Raw genomic sequence first — 10,637 nt, forward strand, 5'->3', positions numbered from 1 at the left:
CCCGACCACTTGCCTTGATGTTTCCTGGGCAAGCATGTTGCTTGTTCTTATAGTAACAGTCGGTCTGCCTATGTTGTTTTATATTTTTCCTGTAGGTCTTTCTTTCAAGAAGTATCTTCTGTTCTTCTAGCCACTCCAGGTTGGTCCCTATATAGGGTTTTTGAGGAGTGGCTGGTGAGTTTGAACCACTGACTTAGTTGTTCAGACTTTATGGTCCAGTGCATTGTCTTGCAGTGCCATACTAGGTAGGACTCCTGGTGGCCAAATAAATGTAGACTGCTATTCTGGACCCGAGATGTACACGAGGGTTGTATCCTTTGACCATGTTTATTTAATCTGTATGCTGAGCGGTTAATATGAGAAGCCAGATTATATGAAGAAGAACATGGAATCAGAGTTGGAGGAAGGTTTATTAACACCCTACATATGCAGGTGACACTACCTTGCTTGTTGAAGGTGAAGAGGACTTGAAATACTGATGAAACTCAAAAACTGCAGCCTTTAATATAGGTTGCTCCTCAATGTAAAGAAAGCAAAACTGGACTGATAAATAATGTGATTAATGGAAAAAATATTGAAGCTGTCAAAGGCTTCAGTTTGGATCCACAGTCAATGCTCATGGAAACAGCAGTCAAGAATTCAGTCTTCATATTGCATTAGTCAGATCTGCTACAAAAGATCTCTTTAAATTAAAGGAATTTGTAATGACCAGATTAACTTTACAAAAAACACTAAAGGGTGTTATTTGAACTGAGAACCAACAGCAACAAACAACACCCAGAGATTACCATATATGACAACACCACCCAGAACTCAATCCCAATATGGAAGTGGTGGTGGTGTGCCATGGAGTTGGTTCTGGCTTAAAGCAACCCTGTATAGGGTTTCAGATCTTTAGAGGAGCAGAAAATGAAGTGACTGGTAGTTTCAAACTACTGACCTTGTGGTTAACATTCCAACTCGTAACCCAGTACGGTACCAGAGATCCTTCAATCAGATACAGAAATATATAAAGTAAAAACAAACTTACAAGATTGAAAATAGGGAACCAGAGATATCAATTTATAATCAAGTCAACTACAAAGCAAAAAGAGGGAATAGTGTAATTACATAATTCCTAAATGGCAAAGAGGCCAAGTAGATTTCAAGATAATACAGTTTTAAATAGGAAAAAGTTAATAAATTACAGGGTAACCTCAAAGAAAATTAATACACATGTGCATCAGAATAAAAAAAGGCTAAAACCAGAAAGGACCAGTAAACATTAGCATACAGAAATGAAGAAAATGAAAATTCAATTCACAAACAAAATTAACTCAGAAGCCGAAAATTATGTGAAACAAACCAGCAGCACACAAAAAACACACAGCAAAATGGCTGCAATCAGTTCATACCTATCAATAATTACACTGAATGGAAATGTATTAAATGTCTCAAGAGACAGAGAACTGAATGTATAACAAAGTAGGATCCTTCAATATGCTGTCAACAGGAGGCACATCAGAAAGATGGAGATAGCCTAAATGCCCATCAACCAAAGATTGGTTAAACTTTGGTACATAAACACAATGGAATAAATACTCTGCAATACTGAAGAGTAACCCTGAATCTGCAAAACGCTTCACAATATGGATGAACCTCAAGAACACAATGCTGAGTGAAACTAGTCAATCACAAAAGAACTGTATGAGACCAAGGTTTTAAAAAGTTATGAAAAGTTTATTTTTGATAAAAGAAGTAATCTGATGGTTACAAGGGAGGGATAATTATTACTGGGCTGAGAGAGGAGACACATGTTAACATGGGTGATGGCAGGCAATACACAGAGAGATTAGCAGAGGAAAGGCGAAGGTGGTGGGAGACACAGGGAGGAATGCAGTAGTTAAAGTGAATAGAGGTAAATGCTGTTAACTGTTGGTAGGTACATGGAGGGATTGCAATCATTGTAAATGAAGCAAAGTAAAGTGATGATTTGCTCCATAAACCTTCACTCAGTTCACAATATGCAGTTTTTTTAAAAAAAAGAGAAGAAAACCTTTCCTTAGCTTTTTATAATAGTAGTCTCATACAATATTTGTCCTTTTGTGGTTGACTAATTTCAGTGAGCATGTCATGTGAGGTGTTTTGCAAATTCATCATTATTCAACATTGTATAGTATTCCATTGTATATATATATCAAAGCTTGTTTTTTCTCTTGTGTCAAACCACTTTACCTTGTTTCTTATTAATTTAAGTAACTTTAAAAATGAGAATTTCTTGTATTTTTACGTGGTGTTGTTAAATGCCATCGAGTCGCTTCTGACTCACAGCGAAGCTGTGTAGGGTTTCCAAGGAGTGACTGGTGGGTTTGAGCTGCCAACCTTGTGGTTTGCAGTCCAGAGCTGATCCTATAGTACCACACCAGGTAATTGGTGGTAATAACAAATTAGTTTTCTCTTGCTTTATTTAATATTTAAGCCAATTTTTTAATTTTCTTATCTTATTCTAGATGATATTGATTAATAATGATGATAGTCTCTTTTTCTAGTTGCTGATGTTAACTGAAATGGTGCTAATGTTTTACGTTTTAGAATGAAACCGTTTGTGTTTTGGGTAAATAGTAGTTTTTTTTAAAAATCACTGTATAGTTTTTTATTCCTGTTATATTAGAAATGACTATATAGTTTTATCAAATGCTTTTTAAGAATCTACTCATGCTTGTTAACATTCATGACTAATGATTTACATTAGATTTGCATTGTGCTATGAAGGAGTCCTGGTTTGGTGCTCTAGAATAAGCACTGGACTACCAATAATACCACAACGTTGGTGGTTCAGACCCATCAGCTGCTCTTTGGAAACCCTGTGTAAGATATCTGTTAGTTGGAACTAACTCCACTGCAATGAATAATGAATGTGTTTGGAGCGTTCTTTTTTTTTTGAGCTTTCTTAACTGTAGTCCTGATTTTGATTTTGTTTAGTTTTACAGTCCTGTTCTTACTTTGTTTTTGTGTGGCACTGTGGGTTAATGTGCCAGACTGCAAAGCCATTTGAACTGCAAGGTCGGTGGGTCACACTTATCAGCTGCTCCTTGGAAACCCTATACAGGGTCACTATGGGTCGGAACTGACTCAATGGCACTTAACAACAACATGCCTTCTTATATGGTAGAATAACCCAGATTCTGTGTGTTTAGAATTTGGTTATAACTGTACTGTCTCATATCAGGTTTTGGTATAAAGAATTCTGTTGACTGTGTTAAAAGCTAGCAGTGAAGCGTTTCTTCCTCCCTCCCTCCCTCACCCTCTCCATCAATAACAGTTTGAGTAACAGTAATTATCTGCATCTTGAGATTTAAGAAGAAATTATCCACAAACTCACCTGGGCCTGCTGCTTTATGTATGTGTGTGGTAGAACTTTTAACAGTTTTTCAGTGTGTTCTGGTCAAGCATTTTTCTTCTGTAATCAGTTTTGGAAGTTTTGTTTTACTATAAGTTACCCATGTTTTTTGAATTAACAAGATACTATGAATATCTTGGACTCCTGGTCTGGCACTGTAGGATAAGAACTGAACTGCGAACCACAAGGTCGGTGATTCAAATCCACTAGCTGCTTCTTGGAAACCTATACAGGGTTGCTATGAGTCAGAATTTAATAGCAATGTCTTATTATTTGTTCTAATTACTATTGTTTATTCTTTTTGACATCCACATCTTAGGGAATCTTTTTTAAACTCTTTTAAAATGATCTTTTTATGTTGTTTTTAAGTGCTGTTGAGTCGGTTTCAACTCTTAGCAACCCTGTACAGGGTTTTGAGGAACTTCTGATGGATTTGAACAACTGACCTTGCCATTAGCACTCTAGTGTGTTTTGGAGGCTGTAAATCTTTACAGGAACAGAAAGTCTCATTTTTCTCCTGTGGAGCGCCTAGTAGGTTTGAACTGCCAATTTTTTTGTAGTAGAATTGTTATACACAATGGTAGGTGGTAGGAGGATGGGAAATGTCAGTTGATTCTTGAGTTTCTTTGAGGAAATGACCTTGCACTCCCATGGTCCTGCTTATGACCAACTCAAGGCTTTCCTGGGGAACCAAGCCTTGACCTCTGACTTCTATGCACCCATGCTGCTGCCACTCTGGCCCACCTGGGCACTGTGACTGTGGTCAGCCCCCTGGAACTGGTACTGACAAAGCTGTGGACTCAGCGTGTGAGCTGGACATCTCTGTGCCAGCCGTAGTGGCTCAGGGTGGCTGGCAATCCCTGTGGCTGGGCTGGGGCCCACTGCCCTTCGGGATGTTCCTTTCTCAGCCCTCCTGATTTAACTACAAGCTGGTGAATTAACTGGCTGAGTGGGCCCAGGCCAAAAGACCGGACCTCTGTGGGCATCAGCTCTGTGACTAGCAACATCTCAGGGATGGTGGGGTCATCCTGACTCTACCCTCGGATGTGGTGAAGACTCAGCGCCAAGTTGTGCTGGGAGCGATGGAGGCTGTTAGAGTGAGACCCTACCAGGCTGCTGCTGAAGAGGATCCTGGCCCAGTCAGGCACCAGGGGACTCTTTACTGGCTTCCTCTCGAGGATTATCAAGGCTGCCCCCTCCTGTGCCAGCATGATCAGCACCTCCAAGTTTGCAAAAGCTTCTTATAGAAGTTCACCCAGGTGTGATGATGGGGCCTTGAAAGGGGCCCTGCCAGAGATGGGGTATGGGGGTAGAGGAGACCGAGCAAAGTGCCTTTTCCTCAGCACTGAGGATTGGGGGATCCCTGCTTCCCTTCCCACCTCTGGGCCCTCAGGACCCCCTCAGATATGGCTCTCTTCTTGCTGCTCCTGGTTCTGAGTTCAAGACTAAATCTGCTGCCTGCTCACACCCTGGTATTCTGCTGTAACTGAGCCTGCCTCCAGGACTCCAAGCCCCTGGGTCTACCTGTCTCCCCACCTCCATTAATTTCTGAAGCCTAAAGTTAATAAATAAATAAAATCGAAGGGAAAACTAAAGAGTTAAAACTATTTTTTTCAAAATCTTAAGAAAACGGAAACAAAGGTTTAAAAAAGGATAAATAACTTCCCAAAAGGCAGATAACTTGATTTATATAAGGTACACGAAGGTGCCTGACTACATCCAACTGTGGAAGCATGAAATGCAATGTTGAAATCAGTAATATAGAAATGTACAATTACGAAAATAATAGCGTCCCCTCTCCAATCCACTGACCAAAGTAAAAGCTTCTATTTTTATATGCTTGTAACATATAAACAGGAGTCCTGGTGTGGCGTTATTTTATGAGCACAGGACCTTCAGGTCAGTTTGAACCACAAAGTCGGCAGTTCAAACACACCAGTCGCTTCTCAGAAATCCCACACTGGGTCACAATGAATCAGAACCAACTTGATGGCAGTGGCTGGCACACCAAGGCCTCCACTGAGAGCCTGCCTTCATGTTTATAACTAAAAAACAATGCAATAAAATGGACTTTCAAACTTTTTAAATGACTTTGTAGATTCCTTTGTAAAGTTAAATCTTATTTGGATTCCCAGTATAAAACAGCTTCCTCAAACCTGTAGTTCTGAATATGATTTAAAAACTATGATTAAAAAAAAAAATAGGCAATTATATACATAATTACTGACAAATATGGGCTGTTATTGAAATTAGATTTCTGTTGTCACCATACCATCATACTGCTTGAAATATTGGTTTCTAATGTACAAAAAACATTTAATATAGGAAAGGCACTTAGGAATATGTGCACCATGGTGTTATTTGCTCAAGAAATGATGATAGAAAATTGAATTTAATTAACTACTAGATTGTCTTATCATCTAACTGCTTTGTCTGAAAGGTTTCAGACAGTGGTTGGGACTGCAGATTATCTAGCTAATTTTATTCTTAACTTTCCCGGGCTTCATTTTAGTAAATATGGGGGGAAAAAAAATTGTGAATTAGCCAAATTGGGAAGGAGAAAAAATATTGCTAGACCTAGATATGCCAGCAGTTCTCCGCTTTTAGGGTTTAGGATCCATTTTTACTTTTAAAACCCCTAAGAATTTTTTAAAAATGTTATTTTAAAATAGCCATACTAAACCCATTGTATGTTTGCATAAATAACATCTTTATGAAATGTAACTATATCTCCTAAAGCAAAGAATATTTAGTGAGAACAGTGATTATTTTGCATTTTTACAAATTCTCTTAATGTGTGCCTTAGTAGAAGTTGACTGGGTTCATATTTCTGCTGCTGAATTCAGTCTGTTGCAATATCACAGGTCATGCTTCTGAAAAACTCATCTGTATATTTATGGGATAATGAAAGTAAAAAGTGTGAATACCATTATAGAATTACAATGAACATAGGGTTGATCTCTTAGAGCCTGTGAGGGGTGGCAGGCCTACACTTTGTGAGCCATGTGGTAAGTATTTTTGAGCTGTCTCATCCCTAGTGTGCTACCCGTTCTCCACCAATACTCTCTCTTTGCTTTGTTGCAGAGTCATTTGGGCAGAACTACCCAGAGGTAAGAGTATATGTAGTAATGTGGTGATTTTAGAGCTGCAGTAATTGCCTATTGCTTATGTTCAAAGGAAAATGTGTTTTGATCCTTGTTTTTTCACATCAGAAGCACAATATATTTTTTGCTGCAAAAAGGAACTAATTTAATTTGATCTTGGATAGGCATCTTTGGCTGGAGACCAAAAAGTACTTTTTAATTTTAAGTTGTAAGATTTTTTTTTTTTTTCAAACCCTGTATCCCAGAGCCCTGTTGTTCCAGGGTTGTGCATATATCATTATTTACCTCTGTCCCACTTAGCCCATGCAAACATGCTTAACTGTTCTCCCATCTGCCTTGTTCTTCCATTCCCCTCCCCCTTCTTGTGTACTGGCCCCCTCCACAGCACCCAAACTATCCTGTGTCTATTCCCTACCCTGTGTTCCACCTTGCCCTCCCTCCCCTCACCCCATCCCATACACCCCGATAACCAACAAAGAATTATTATTTTTTGCCCCCTTTAGTATAGGTTCTTTTTCTTACTCTTTTACAATAGTGATCCTATGCAGTATTCCTCCTTTTGTGACTGACTAATTTCACTCAGCATAATGTCCTCAAGGTTCATCCATGTTATTCGGTGACTTGCAGCTTCCTTGTTATTCTTCAAGGTAACATAATATTTCATTGTGTGTATGTACCACAGTTTGCTTATCCGTTCCTCAATTGATGGGCACTTAGGCTGTCTCCATCTTTTTGCTCTTGTAAATAGTGCTGCTATGAACATTGGTGTGCATATGAAGTTGTAGGATTTTTTATAATGCCTGTATGTAGATATTTTTCCTGTTTGCTTTTCTAGTTTTCATGAATGTTTTCCCATTGTAATAATCAATCTGTATGATATGTGTGTGCTTTTTTAATGTAACAGTATTTTTTAGCACTTGAATATAGTTAAGAGTATAGTTATTATGGGTATTTTAAATGACTTGATACTGATATAAAAAATTTTATTTCCTGCAAAGGTTGATCACCTTGGAAACCCTATCCAGGGTTGCTATGAGTTGGTACAGGTACCTACTCAAAGGCATTTAACAACAACAACAATATTATGCATAAGGAGGCCTGGTAGCGTAATGGATTATGCTTTGAGCTGCTAACCACAAGGTCAGCCACTCTGAGGGAGAAAGAGGAGAGTGTCTGCTCCCGTAAAGGTTCACAGCCTCGGAAACCCTACATAGGGTTGTAACTGACTCGATGTTAGTGGTGCCATGGTTAAAACGGTTGACTGCTAACTGAAAGGTTGGCAGTTTGAACCCACCAGCCACTCAAAGGACAAAGATGTAAAAATCTGCCTCCATAAAGATTCACAGCAGGGAAACCCTGTGGGATAATTCTACTGTGTCCTGTTAGGGTCACTATGAGTTGGAATTGACTTCAATGCAGTGGGTTTGCTTTTTTTTGTTAACGTTATGCATATAGGCCATTCTGGGTTTTTTGGGTTTAGATATATAGAGTAAAATAAGTTCCAAGAAGTTAGCATTCTAGGCCAATAGGTATGACTCTCTTAATAACTTTTATTACATTTTGCTTAATTGCCCTCCAGTTTTGGTTTGTTTTTATTTTTATTTACAAAGTTATACAGAAATGCCAGGGATTAATAATGTCTGGTTCCACAAATCCTCTGTTAGCTTTTGTAAATGTTTCTGCCTTGTGGATAGTTTAAGAGGTATACAAAGATGCATAGAGATTATTTTGTTATTCATTATAATTTTAAGTTAAGGGAAGTGTCATAAATGATAGAGAACTTCTGAGAAACCATTTGGCTATTATTGTCACTATTCTTATATTCATTTGGATTTTCAGGAAGCTGATGGAACTTTGGACTGTATCAGCATGGCCCTCACTTGCACCTTTAACAGGTGGGGCACATTGCTTGCAGTTGGCTGTAATGATGGCCGAATTGTCATCTGGGATTTTTTGACAAGAGGCATTGCTAAAATAATTAGTGCTCACATCCATCCAGTCTGTTCTTTATGGTAAGGAATTTTTTCATTAATACATTAAATATGAGTTAAGTTAAAGCAATAAATGGTGACTGTATCTTTGTTAAGAAACTCTGGAGGTGCAGTGGGTTAAGCATTGGGTTGTTAACCACAAGGTCAGCAGTTCAAACCCACCAGCTGCTCCTTGGGAAAATGATGAAGCCGTCTGAACCGTTAAAGATTTACAATCTTGGAAACCCTGTGGAGCAGTTCTGTTCTGTCCTATAGGGGGACTCTGAGTCAGAATTCGACTCCACAGCAGTAGGTTTTAGATTTTGGGGTATCTTTGCTAATCTCAATATCTATATTTTATTATTTAGAGTTTTAAATATTCTAAATATTTAAAGGTATTAGTCATATAATTTTCCATAGCTTATGTATGCCCTTAGCCCATACACGGTATTCATGTTTGCAGGAAGAAGTTCGTGCAGTATGAACTTATATCAGGCTTTCTGTAAGATTTCAATACTAAAATGAGATATTTACAAATTACAGCTATAGTATAATTGTGATGTTGGCCTTTAATTTACAGTAAAAAGTAAGGAGGGAAATTTGACAGTCTTCTGATGTAGCCTTATCCAGATTTATTTGGATTCCAGCAATAGCAGTGATCTCAGTTGTGCCTGTTTCATCCCTGAATAAAGTTAGGAAGAGCTTTCTAGCAAAGACATTGAGCTGAAAACTGCTGTTAAATAAATTCTCATTGATTTCACTAATTTTTTTTTTTTTTTAAGTTTTTTTGTGATTTGAGTGAAAATTTACAGGGCAGATCATCAATTTTACATACAGCAAATCATATGCTTTGTTTCATTACAATGATTATAACCCCTCCATGTACCATAAGTTAACAGTATTTTTCTCTATTCATTTTAGCTCCTTTTTTTTAAAAAAAACACTCAGGCATATATAATAATTTAAACCACCAGAGGGCACATTCTGCAAGTCAGCCTCCTGGATGCCAGCTCTCAGTTCTTCTCTTTCCATTAATCTAGAGTCCTCAGCTGCTCCCTCTCTCCATGTCCCCATCTCTGCCTCCATCTCTGGTGTCGCTGTTTTTCTGGATAGGGTCCCACTTGTTCTCTTCTCCCTTGATGGTCCTTGGGTCCTCTGTTTCTGGACTATAAGATTAATTACTCCCCCTTTTTGTTACAAAACTTCTACCTTTACATTTGTGACAGTTGCAGTTAGTCCTGATAACAGTTACTCACTATTGAATCATAAGAATCTTATCCCCATCTCTTTTCACCAGACAAGATGAAAACTATTCATTGGGGACCCTATCTTCCCCCACATACTCTTAAACTAAACTCCATCTTGAAACCTTGTAAGCCTTTGTGTGTTTATCGCCTCCTCATTTTAGACAGCCAATGTCTTAAGTTGTTCGTTCCTATTTACCCTGTGTACAGAGGGGATAGCATTGTCACTATGACTTTTTAAACTACTCTGTTTATTTCACATTATTTTTAAAATGTATTTGGAGCCCAAAATAAAGTACCTTACCAGATTAAGGTTTATGAAACTGTGAATATTTCCTTTTGTCTAAAGGGAAGCAGCAGTGGTGTCATAAAGCATTGGGTTGGAAAAAGGCCTCTGTCTCTGTGTAGATTTGGCACCGATGAACTGATTGAGTGATGACTTTGGGCCAAATTCTTCTCTTATAACCACATTGAGAGCTCTGGCCCCTTTGAGCTCCTTTTTTATTTTCCACTGTGTGACATTGCAATAAAGATTTAAATGAATGTGTGTATTTTTATGTTTTACCAATATGTATGTACATAACTCACATATGTAAAACCTACCCATTTAAATGTGCATTTGATTGGCTTCATTATATTCAGAACTGTGTAACCATCTCTATGATCTAATGTTAAGAACTCCACGTTCATTGAAAATACTCAATTTTTATTATAAAATAATGTATACTTGTTTAGAAATTTATGAAAATGCAGCCAAATTATTAAAAATTATAAAAATACTGCATGTATAATCTTTAAAACTTTTTTATGCCTATATAGTATGCCTTTTGGAGTCCTGGTGTGGCATTATAGGATAAGCATTGGACTGTTAGCTACAAGATTAGGGTTTAAAACCTAAAAGCCACTCTTCGGAAACCCTATACAAGGTCACCATGAGTTG

The 10,637-nt window shown here is 38.0% G+C and overlaps 1 protein-coding gene and 1 pseudogene across 1 annotated transcript in view; both read left to right on the top strand.

Moving 5' to 3' along the window:
* The window catches only part of RBBP5 (retinoblastoma binding protein 5), a 51,783-nt gene that overhangs the window by 6,087 nt on the left and 35,059 nt on the right, over positions 1–10,637 (top strand). The window contains exons 2-3 of the mRNA XM_006834088.1: positions 6,464–6,489; positions 8,379–8,495. The gene's annotated coding sequence lies outside the window, so the exon portion shown is untranslated. The remainder of the gene's footprint in view (positions 1–6,463; positions 6,490–8,378; positions 8,496–10,637) is intronic.
* LOC102841265 lies at positions 4,014–4,869 on the top strand (annotated as a pseudogene).

This window comes from Chrysochloris asiatica, unplaced genomic scaffold, assembly GCF_000296735.1.
Source record: "Chrysochloris asiatica unplaced genomic scaffold, ChrAsi1.0 scaffold00009, whole genome shotgun sequence".
Taxonomy (NCBI): Eukaryota; Metazoa; Chordata; class Mammalia; order Afrosoricida; family Chrysochloridae; genus Chrysochloris; species Chrysochloris asiatica.